Below are 10,783 nucleotides of genomic sequence, written 5' to 3'. Positions count from 1 at the left end.
AGCATCAAGATGAGGATGAGTACATTAAAATAAGATTAGCAGCATTGTGTTTGTGTGTTTGTGTACACATGTTTGATGGTTCGTTCTCATTGTGCTTGATGCTTAATTGTCTCAGTGTTTAAGATTTAGTACAAACTCACACACACACCTATATTCAAATTTAGTACAAGTTAATGGGATTGTCTTAAATATGTCACATTTCAGTGATACTCAGCATATTCTCCGGAATTGTGTTACGCTCTGATTTTGTTTTTGTCTTGGAAATTCTTATGAGATTGGGATTTTTTTGTTTTAAGTAAGAATTAATGAATTAATTTTAATTGTGACTCTTTGTGTATCTCTTGTTATCAGTTTATCGCTCTTAAATTTGTAATTGTGTATTGTATTTGAATCATTGTTTTTTAGGTTCAATAAATTTTCGCATTTTTTACAACAATCAAATTAACAATCTTTGATTACAAAAGATAAGATTCACACAGTTTGTCATCACATTTTGCCCAATAAATTTCATCAAAAATTTTGGGAATTTTTATTTGGTCATTATGTGAAATTCAAAAAATACACGTAATGTTTGATTGGAAATAAGCAACTGTTAAAACAATTTTTTAACCGGAGGATTTTCAAAGGAAGAAATATCCTTATCATAACCAATGTTGCGGACTCCTAGGGGATCGATCATGATAGTGTCGGAATCTGAATTGAATTGGGTATAAAGTGCGCAAACACAAACAAATAATCGGTTGGCCTTGCCTTATATGAGTGTTAAAATGTAAACAGCAATACTGGGTAGACCAATAATTTAATCAAATAAAAGGATTTTTTATTTTTGCCTTATTAAGGCGAAGGTCATTTATAGTGATATTTAATTAATTCTTTTTCGAGTTGAGCTGTTAGACCTTTAGAGATGCATTGAAAAATTAAGAGTCTACCGAAGTCCCACGCATCCATCCATTACTCTACGTTTCACGGGTGGTTAAGCCGATCATTAGGCGCATTAGGATGTTATTTGTGTGGCAGACGAAGGCAAAGCTTGGTAACTAGTATATATATCGCACTTCATTAGATAAATGCATATGCGAAATTATGTCAGTTAATTGAAACTCCAAACTTTTCCTATAGTCCTGCTTGGTAACCCCATTTTTCAATGTTCACAAATACTATGGTAAGTTTTATTCCTACGTCATTAGTAATTGCTCTTCTATATCAGAAGATTTTGATCATCAATTATTGTCTACTAAAGTTTTGACAATTGATGGTGGCTCAAAACGCTACGACGCCGGCAACCTTGACACTCAGTTGTCGGAGAAGATCGGCTTAAACACCCGTGAAACGTAGCGTAATGGTTGGATGCGTGGGACTTCGGTAGACTCCTAATTTTTCAATTTATCTCTAAAGGTCTAACAGCTCAACTCGAAAGAGAATAAATTAAAAAGGATTTTCTTCGGGACATTCATTACCTTTACGAAATAATATTATTGTTGAAATCAGGACCACATCATAAAATTGTGGTAAATAGTTCGCAATTTTGTTTATGCAAATATATTTTTAGTCGCGACAACAAGGATTTTATACGAACTGATCAGGTGCTCTAAATGGATTAAAGCGAAAATTCTAGGACGTTTGAGAGAGCGATATCGGAAAGATTGAACCTGGTTATTTAACTGACGGTTCTTCATTTAAAATCGTCTACGCTTAATTTATTACAAAAGCACAATTGGCGTTGTAACAACGATTACAAGACTTACACATATAACACTGATTGCGCGACCATTAGAGACCCGAGTCGTCATCTTTAAAAACTAAGTATATTTTGTCAAAGATATAATTACATAAAGATTGGAAAACTCAATTGTTAACATTTGTCAATAGATGGAGTTAGGTTCTGTTCTTACGATATCATAACAACATTCTGTTTCAGGCGATTTTAACCGCCAAGTTCATACTCAATGAACTGGATACTGCTATGGAATACAATTTTGAGTCCAATTTTTTGCTTTCTTACAATTTGTATAAGCCGAATCGCGCTTTAATGGGGTTTTAACATTAACATACCCCTGCTGTTGATAAAATGTTCATATACTTTGTTTCATAAACATTTTTGCACTATGCATCTTTTCTAGTCTTTATAGTTCTATGTCTTTGATTTTGTATAAAATAGGGTACTATGGACCCGGTTATACATACATGTAGGTATATAAGTTGGTGTGAAGCGATTTGAACACCATAAGAGGAGCTTCGCGTTTCTGATTCCTGCGATTGTACTGAGCAAAAAAGTCCACTAGACTATATCGTCGGCGTCATGCTTAAGTGTTTCATACACCAGTTGACTGATTCGAGAAAAACTCAAGTTAATGTTTGAGTCTATACAGACTAAAAGTTCGGAAATGTTCGGAAAATTTGTGCGCACGATAACTGTTGAAGAGGGTAACCGAGATGTTCCATACTTTGCACATCGTGAAATTTCTTACAGACTAAGATGAGGTTCCATTATGGACTCTATCGGTCTTCGGGTACCTCCCACACAAAATTTCGGAAAAGTTCAGTTTAGGATCTGCTCTTGAACTGCTTTGATTTTTGTTGTAGCAACTTGTATTCACTGCCCCCCATACGACGGTACAAGTCTCATCAGGGGAAAGTCCATACTTCCTGAGAAAATAGCCTGAAGGGTACAAAAAACCCCTATGACACCGTGTGTAGTGGTTGGAGCGCAAGATAACTCTCGAACGGATCTGCCGATTCGGTCCAAAATGTGGCATTCGTAATATTTTGTTCAAACTTAGTTTAAGTTCGAAAATAATCCATATCGGTCCACCCCTTCAGATACCTCCCCCACAAAAGTTCGAAAATGTTCGGAAAAATTGTGCGCACGATAACTCTTGATGGAAGTGACCGATTTGGTCCATACTTTACACATCCTAATATACCTACCAGATATAGATCAGGTTCGAATACGGACTATATTTGTCCAATCCTTCGGGTACCTCACACAAAAATGTGGATAAATTCACTTTAGGACCTGCTCCCGAATCACTTTGATTTTTGTTGAAGCAAATTGCATTCGCTGCCTCAATTATGACAGTAAAAGTTTTTTCAGGGGCAAGTCCATACTTCTTGAGAAATCAGTCCGAAAGTTGTAAAAAACACCTATGGCACCATATGTAGTGGACCGAATACTGCGCTCGTCCACACTTTGGATATTGTAATATTTCTTCGAATATTACATGAAATTCGAAGGTGGTGCTTATAGGTCCACTCTTCCGGTACCTCCCCCACAAAAATTCGAAAATATTCGCTAAAATGGTACGCGCTATATCTCATAGCCGTAGCAACCGATTTGGTCCAATCCACAAAGGCTGAGGGTATATCTCTGTCGGCAAAGCCGACTGATACTTTTTTACTTGTTAAATGTTTCCTTTACATTTATTTAAGGGGTTAGGGGTTCATATAACAGTACAATATTTAAAAATATTTAGATTTAAAATCTATTATTCTTCAGTTTTTAACCAAGTCCTTTAAAACAATTTGTTCCATTCGCCACATTCGCAACTTGAAACAAGTAAGAAAAGCGTTAAGTTCAGTCGGGCCGAACTTTTTATACCCTCCACCACAAATTTCAGCCATTTCGGTGGATTAATGTGGCCACAACCTTCAAAATACCGAAATTCGGAAGGTACCGTTATATGGGGGCTATATGATGGCGTGGACCTATACCTACAAATGTCTGGGGGAAAGTTTTATACGCCTAAAGAAGACTAAATACCAAATTTCAGCCATCTCGGTGTGATAATGAGGCTAAAACGTTCAAAATATCGAAAATCGGGAGATATTGTATTATGGGGGCTATATCAACACGTGGACCTATATAAACATTTTATGGTGGAAATGTTTCTTAGCCTCTGGAAACACAAAATACAAAGTTACAACCGATTCTTTGGTCAAATGGGTCTAATACATTCAAAATATATGAAAATGACGCGTACTTTATAAGGGGCCTTATGTGGGGGCTATACCAAAACGTGGACCTATATAACCCAACTTTGGTAGGAATGTTTTCTGGCCTCTGAAGACACAAAATACCAAATTACAACCAATTCTGTGGTCAAATGGGTCTAATACATTCAAAATATATTAAAATGACGCGTACTTTATAAGGGGCCTTATATGGGGGCTATACCAAAACGTGGACCTATATAACCCAACTTTGGTAGGAATATTTTTTGGCCTCTGGAGACACAAAGTACCAAATTACAACCAATTCGGTGGTAAAATGGGCCAAATATCTTAAAAATTCCGTAAAACGACGACGCGTCACGCGTCATTTTGTATGGGGGCTATACGAAAGCGTGGACCTACATAGCCCGCTTTCAATACCAAAAGTCCTACGTAAATATAACATATTTTCCCAAAATTTCATCAACCTACGTCAATCCGTTCGGACGCTAGAGTGATTTCCACAGACGGACAGACGGACAGACGGACAGACGGACAGACGGACGGACATGGCTATATCGATGTAGAATTGCACGCTGATCAAGAATATATATACTTTGTGGGGTCTACAATGATTATTTCGAGTAGTTACAAACGTAGTGACAAACTTAATATACCCCCATCCTATGGTGGAGGGTATAAAAATGGGCAATTGTTTGTTCCAAACGCCATCATTTTTGTGCGGAACAACTCGTTTTTGTCTCTGTTTGTTCCATAGCCAAACGACATAGATATGGAACTAAAGAGTTCAAAGTTGTTTTGTTCCATACGCCAGGCTTTATGGAACATAATAATAAATTGTTCGGTGTCGCAAGGCGGATATGGAACATATTGCCATCTGAATATCTCAGAATCTATAAGAGATAGAGTAACCCCGACTAAAAATCTGAAAGACCATGTTTCAAAACCTTGTAAGGTACCTTTGTCTCAAAATGTTAAAAATGGCGTATTTAATACTTGAGCATGACACCAACGATATGTCTACGGAGTAAATCGAGCCTCCCGATTTTGACTTGACATTTTTTATCCAAAATTTTTTTGGATATTTTGGCATATAACAGCCAAACCATTGAGATTTTCGATCCAATACTAAGACAAAAGTTGTAGCCAGGACTCTAGGACATCGCAAAAGCATTGGAACGCTACTTCAGGCAGTTTTATTCTTGAGAAACTGCAACATTTTCAGGAAAATAACGATAAATGACACTGTGCTACAAAATATTCAAGCGTTTTGATGCAAAAATCCTATCGTACTTTGGTTCGTTTGGGTCGCTTCGTTTTATTATACCTCCACCATAATAAAGAGGATATAATTAAATTTGTCATTTCGTTCGTAACACATTGAAATATACGCCGCAGACTCTATAAAGTATATATGTTCTTGATCAGCATAAAACAGTTCGCAATTTTTAGGACAGATCTTTATAATTTGGTATAGAAGTTTCTATTACTTCTCGAATGTTTGGTATTGAAAATGGGCTATATCGGTCCACATTTTGATATATCGCCCATAGAAAGGTGCCAACCGATTTTTGTTATTTTGAAGGTTGTTGTCTCATTATCACACCAAAATGGCCGAAATTTGGTATTTAGTCTTTGTAGAGGGCACTAAACTTTCAACCAGATATTTGCCGGTATAGGTCAACGCCTTCATATATGTATAGCTCTCATACAACAGTACCTCCCGATTTTCGGTGTTTTAAAGTTTGCGGCCCCAATATCCCACCGAAATAGCTGAAATATAATATTTAGTCTACAACATACAACTTTCCACTTGAAATTTGTCGGTATAGTTCCACGTCTTCGTATGGCCCCATAGAATGGTACGTCCCGATTAGGAAGTATGGATCTGCCCCTGAAAAAACTTGTACTTTCGTAATGGAGGCAGCGAATACAAGTTATTACAAAAAGAAGAAAAACGATTCGAGAGCAGGCCCTAAACTGCACTTTTCCCGATTTTTGGGTGGAAGGTAGTAGGAGTGGACCTATATAGTCCATATTTGAACCTGATCTATGTCCCGTAGAGATACTACGATATGAAAAGTATGGACCGAGTATGGATCAAGAGTTATCGTGCGCACCATTTTAGCGAAAAGTTTGGAGCTTTTGTGGGGGAGGTACCTGAAAGAGTTGACCGAACTTAAACTAAATTTGGACAAACTATTATGAACGCCAAATTTTGGACCAAATCTTCTTATCCGTTCGAAAATTATAGTGCGTTCCAACCACTACACATGGTGCCATAGGGGTTTTTAAAACTATCGGACTATTTTCTCGGAAAGTATGGAGTTGCCGATGATAAAACTTGTATCGTCATAAAGGGGGTAGCAAATATAAGTTGTTACAACAAAAAACAAAGCGATCCGAGAGCAGATCCTAAACTGAATTTTTCTGAATTTTTGTGTGGGAGGTACCCGAAGGAGTCGACATATAGAGTCCATATTAGAACCTCATCTATATCTGCTGGAAATGTCACGATATCCAAAATATGGACCAAATCGGTTACTCCTTTCTTTCTAGGGTTTTCCATTTTTAAGATATAGAAGTTCAAATTGGCACAATGCACTGACTGCATCGCCTCCCTATTAAGCAATGTCATGCCTTAGCTAACTTTAAATGAAAAGTGCTTACATCTGGGAAGTTTTTGCGAATTTTGCAATGTTCATAGATAAGAGAAATTAAAAAACAAAACAAAATCGCTGGAGTGATTTTAAATAAATCGCGGTCAAAGGTCACATTTTAAGGTTTTAAGGGCTTCAGGATTTTGTTTGGAAACCGCAAGCCCTATCGAAATGGAACTAATGAAAATCTTGTGGAGAATTTTTACTGCTGCTTTCGTTTAAAGTTAGTTCAGGCGCACCGTGTCTAGTCTTCAAAATTTTATGCCTTTGCTTTTTCGAGCATCATTTGACGGAAGAGTGTGTTATCTCAAGAATGAGCTGTAATAAAAATAAATAGAATAAAACGTGGCGTGATATCCCCAGTATTAATTCCTAAGGAATTATATGGTGACAATTACTCTGAATTTTGGCCTATGACGTATCTTTCCTTTGGGTTAAAACTTATTCTAAAACTAAAGTGAAAGACAATTTATTTTAATTAACACACCCTATATGCAGAGACAAGTAAAAAGCTATAATAATTAAAATGTTAATGTTTTTCGGGTGCAATAACTTTAACCACTCCTTAGTAGACACAATAGACAGGAATTGATTAAAAACAAATTCCGTAAACACAATTGTGAGGTTATTGTCGTCTGGTTGTAGACAAATTCCTAAAAATGACTAATTGCAACAAATGCGTGAACGTATTAAAGAAGTAAAAAAAAGTATTTATTTTATAAAAAGTGGTAGCTTGCTTAAGTTATAATGAACAAGTTAGGAGGCAAAAATGCCAATACAAAGAAAGGAATTCTGCAATTTCCAAGAACGTCTAACATCTAAAAAACATTTATATGCATACATATTAATGCAGACATGTAATTACAATTGTGAATCATTTTCGATTACAACGGTCAAGGTCGTCTTCACCACAAAGCAAAAAAAGAATTTTAAACTCCAAATGTGGATCGTTTTCGCAGTTCTTGTGGTGAGATTTCTTGAAAATAATAGAATTTCGTTTTAATTTCTGTACAAATATGTATGTGAGTCACAATGCATTTCTTTTGACCGCAACTAAGTTCATTGCGTTTTGTCAAAGCCGAGCTGACCACAATCCAAAATGTATGCAAACTGGTTGTCATATCTCTCTTTGTGGGAAATTATTGATAATTCAATTCATTTAAAGCATGAATTCGTCAATGATAATGGATTTCTGTTTAAATAGAGCAGCGCGGTTATCTGAGTATTGGATTGTAATAAATAAAATATTCATGTTTCTAGCCATTTCTCAGAAAAACATTGAACTTGAAATGGGAATAAGTGAATATTTTAAATTCTTTACTATTTTTAACCACTACCTATATGTATCTCCTCAATGTTGACCATTGTTTTCTGCAGTTTAGTTAAAGAGTTTTTCCTTTCTTTTTTCCAAAATACAGTAAAGGAAATAGTTGACAAACAAAAGAAAAGAACGTGAGGTGTTATATGAGTACGATTGAGTATGACTGAACATTTGGTGAAGAGTTTGTCAGTAGTACGAAGTTTTCCCCGAAATTGGAGACGAAATCTCTGTTTGGGGACTTGGAGAGTTTGTGGGGAGATGCTATCAAAAACTGGGAAATATTTTGGCACTTTTTTAAAAGCTCATTACAAAACCTTTTACTAACACATTGTTTTGACAAGAGCATTTTGCGGGAAATAAGTAGTATTTTGGTATTTCATAGGAGAAGTGGAATATGCTAACTGAAGAATATCGCTTTTGAAGTAAAATGAAATGTACTAAGCAACGTGAAGGCTTATTCCTAGAAGAAGTGGAATATGCTAACTGGTCACCAAGATTTAATACCAATGAGACATCGATGTTTTCTGCCTTCATAATCCCAAATACCATGTTACAGTCATTCCAAATGGAATGTGTGTAGAAACTTTAATATACGTAAAATCGAGTGGTACTTTCATATGGGATATATACCATAATATGAGCCTATATTGATGCGTGGGATTTCCTACCGATTGAGAATTTCAAATACCAAGTTATCCTTTAAAGGACTTCACATCACACAGTGGATGCATTTCTTTAGGACAATGAGACAAAAATAGTAAACATTGGTATATCATTTAAAAACTTTATGGACTATGTATTTATCACTACAAAAGAATCATAACAAATTTCAGCACGATCGGACATGCTTAAGGTATCCTGTCTATGCTATAACCATCCATATACATACCAATTAATAATACCAACTAATGTTGTTTAAACAATCAATCACAGGTAAACAGACAAACAAGCATAATAGAAGACCAAAAATAAGACAACACGTGTCCCGGCGTTTTTCCCTGTTACTTCGACTTTCGCAGTTATGGGCTCCCAAAGACCTGAGGTCTTGATCAGGGATCATTTTGCCAGACTCATATCTTCTAAACCGCTAAGAATTTTGGTCCACTCGTGGAAGCACAGTTGTATCTCTCATCTTAAGGAATAATAATTGTGAACACATAAAATCAATTCAGCCTCATCTTCAAGGTCAAAATCGTTAAGGTCAAATTTCCGTTATAATTTTTTCTCGGATTTTGGTCTACAGATATCAAACCGATCACATTTGAATCAAATAACCAATTACAAAAATGTACCTTAGATCTCAATAAATAATTTTCTAGAACATACGAAATCTGTGGAAATGGTTCTTTTAGGTCAAAATGAAAAAACAAATGCGATTTTTATCCTCTTTTTTCGGCTTCTGCTCCATAGAAACTAAGCCATTCAAAATTCAAGAAAAACAATCACCCACAATCACCGACCTAGACAAACATTCTTGAGATCTTTTGTTGTCGAAACTTTTGATAAGAGCAATAAGTATATAGTCTCTAACACCTTTTTGTAATAAACTATTTTGATCATCATAACAATTACAAATTCTTTATTATGTTTAAAATTTGCAACAAATAAAACTATATCAACCACTTTTTTATGATATAATTTATATTCCACCGCAGTGTCGTCCGTTAAGATTATTTGCAACTCGTCTCTTCCTACAAATTAGTAAATGCCTATTGCACGAAAAAGGATTTTTCTGTCGTATTTTTATGTTTTGTTCGATATTTCGAATGTTAACAAAATCAAGATTATTGATATTGAGGTCAATGTTTATATTTTATTTATTGCATATTATTTCAAATATTTCAAAATTACATTGAATTTCATCTTCATGGATTTTTCTGTCGATTACTCTTTGAATTGTGTTTTGGGAATTACTTTCAATGGATGCACATTTCTAGAATTGTCCCTTTTTCCTTCTTCGGCAAAGGACTTTATAACAACAATCGAAATCAAATAAAAAATGATCGGAAACAGATTCAGTATCGTCGAAATCTCAATAAATATCGGTCGGCTTTGCGGATAGGAATATACCCTGAGCCTGTGTGAACTGAAACTTTAATCTATGGACAGATCGAATAGCGGCTACACAACCAAAATCCTTTAACCCAAGGCTATGTATTAGGAGATTTTCAGAATTGTGTAGCCATTTTCGGAAGTATGAACTCACCAACAAAATAATGTTACGGAGGAGGTAACTGAAGACATGAACCGGAACGACATAGTTCATTTTGGAAGTATATCTTATTTTGGGAGTCATTCCTTTTAAAATATATTGCGCCCACAACTCATTTCAGTGCGTCACAGTATAGTTTTCAGAGAATATCGACCTTAAACTGTATTAAACAACTATTTTGAAGGTTTGTTGGATGTACCCATTTTCGAGCTAAAACTAAGTTTAGACAAAATATTACTAAAACCAAACTTTGCTCCGTTCAAGAAAATCGCACATACCACCGTAGCTACAATTCTTAAATTTTGGGGGGAAATACCAGAGGGGGGAGTAGACCGAAAATCAACATCTACGAACTTTATATAACGATCGCATGAATATTGCTATAAACTTTTAGTAATAGGCGCCCCGAGAAAAATTGCTGCAAAAAAGCAAACCGTTTCCAGAGAGGTCTTTATAATTTATTTATATAATAATTAATTTTTTTCATATTTTTAGTTATAACTAAATTACTAGCATGGGTGCCACCGTGGTGCAATGGTATGCACACCCGCCTTGCAAGCTTGGGTTCGATTCCCAGGCCAGACAATATCAAATTTTCAACGGTGGCGAAATACCCCTCAGTGATGTTGGCGACATTTT

The sequence above is a fragment of the Musca autumnalis genome, unplaced genomic scaffold (assembly GCF_047663935.1).
Source record: "Musca autumnalis isolate F117 unplaced genomic scaffold, ASM4766393v1 scaffold_5, whole genome shotgun sequence".
NCBI classification, from domain to species: Eukaryota; Metazoa; Arthropoda; class Insecta; order Diptera; family Muscidae; genus Musca; species Musca autumnalis.
This window is presented reverse-complemented; position numbering follows the sequence as displayed.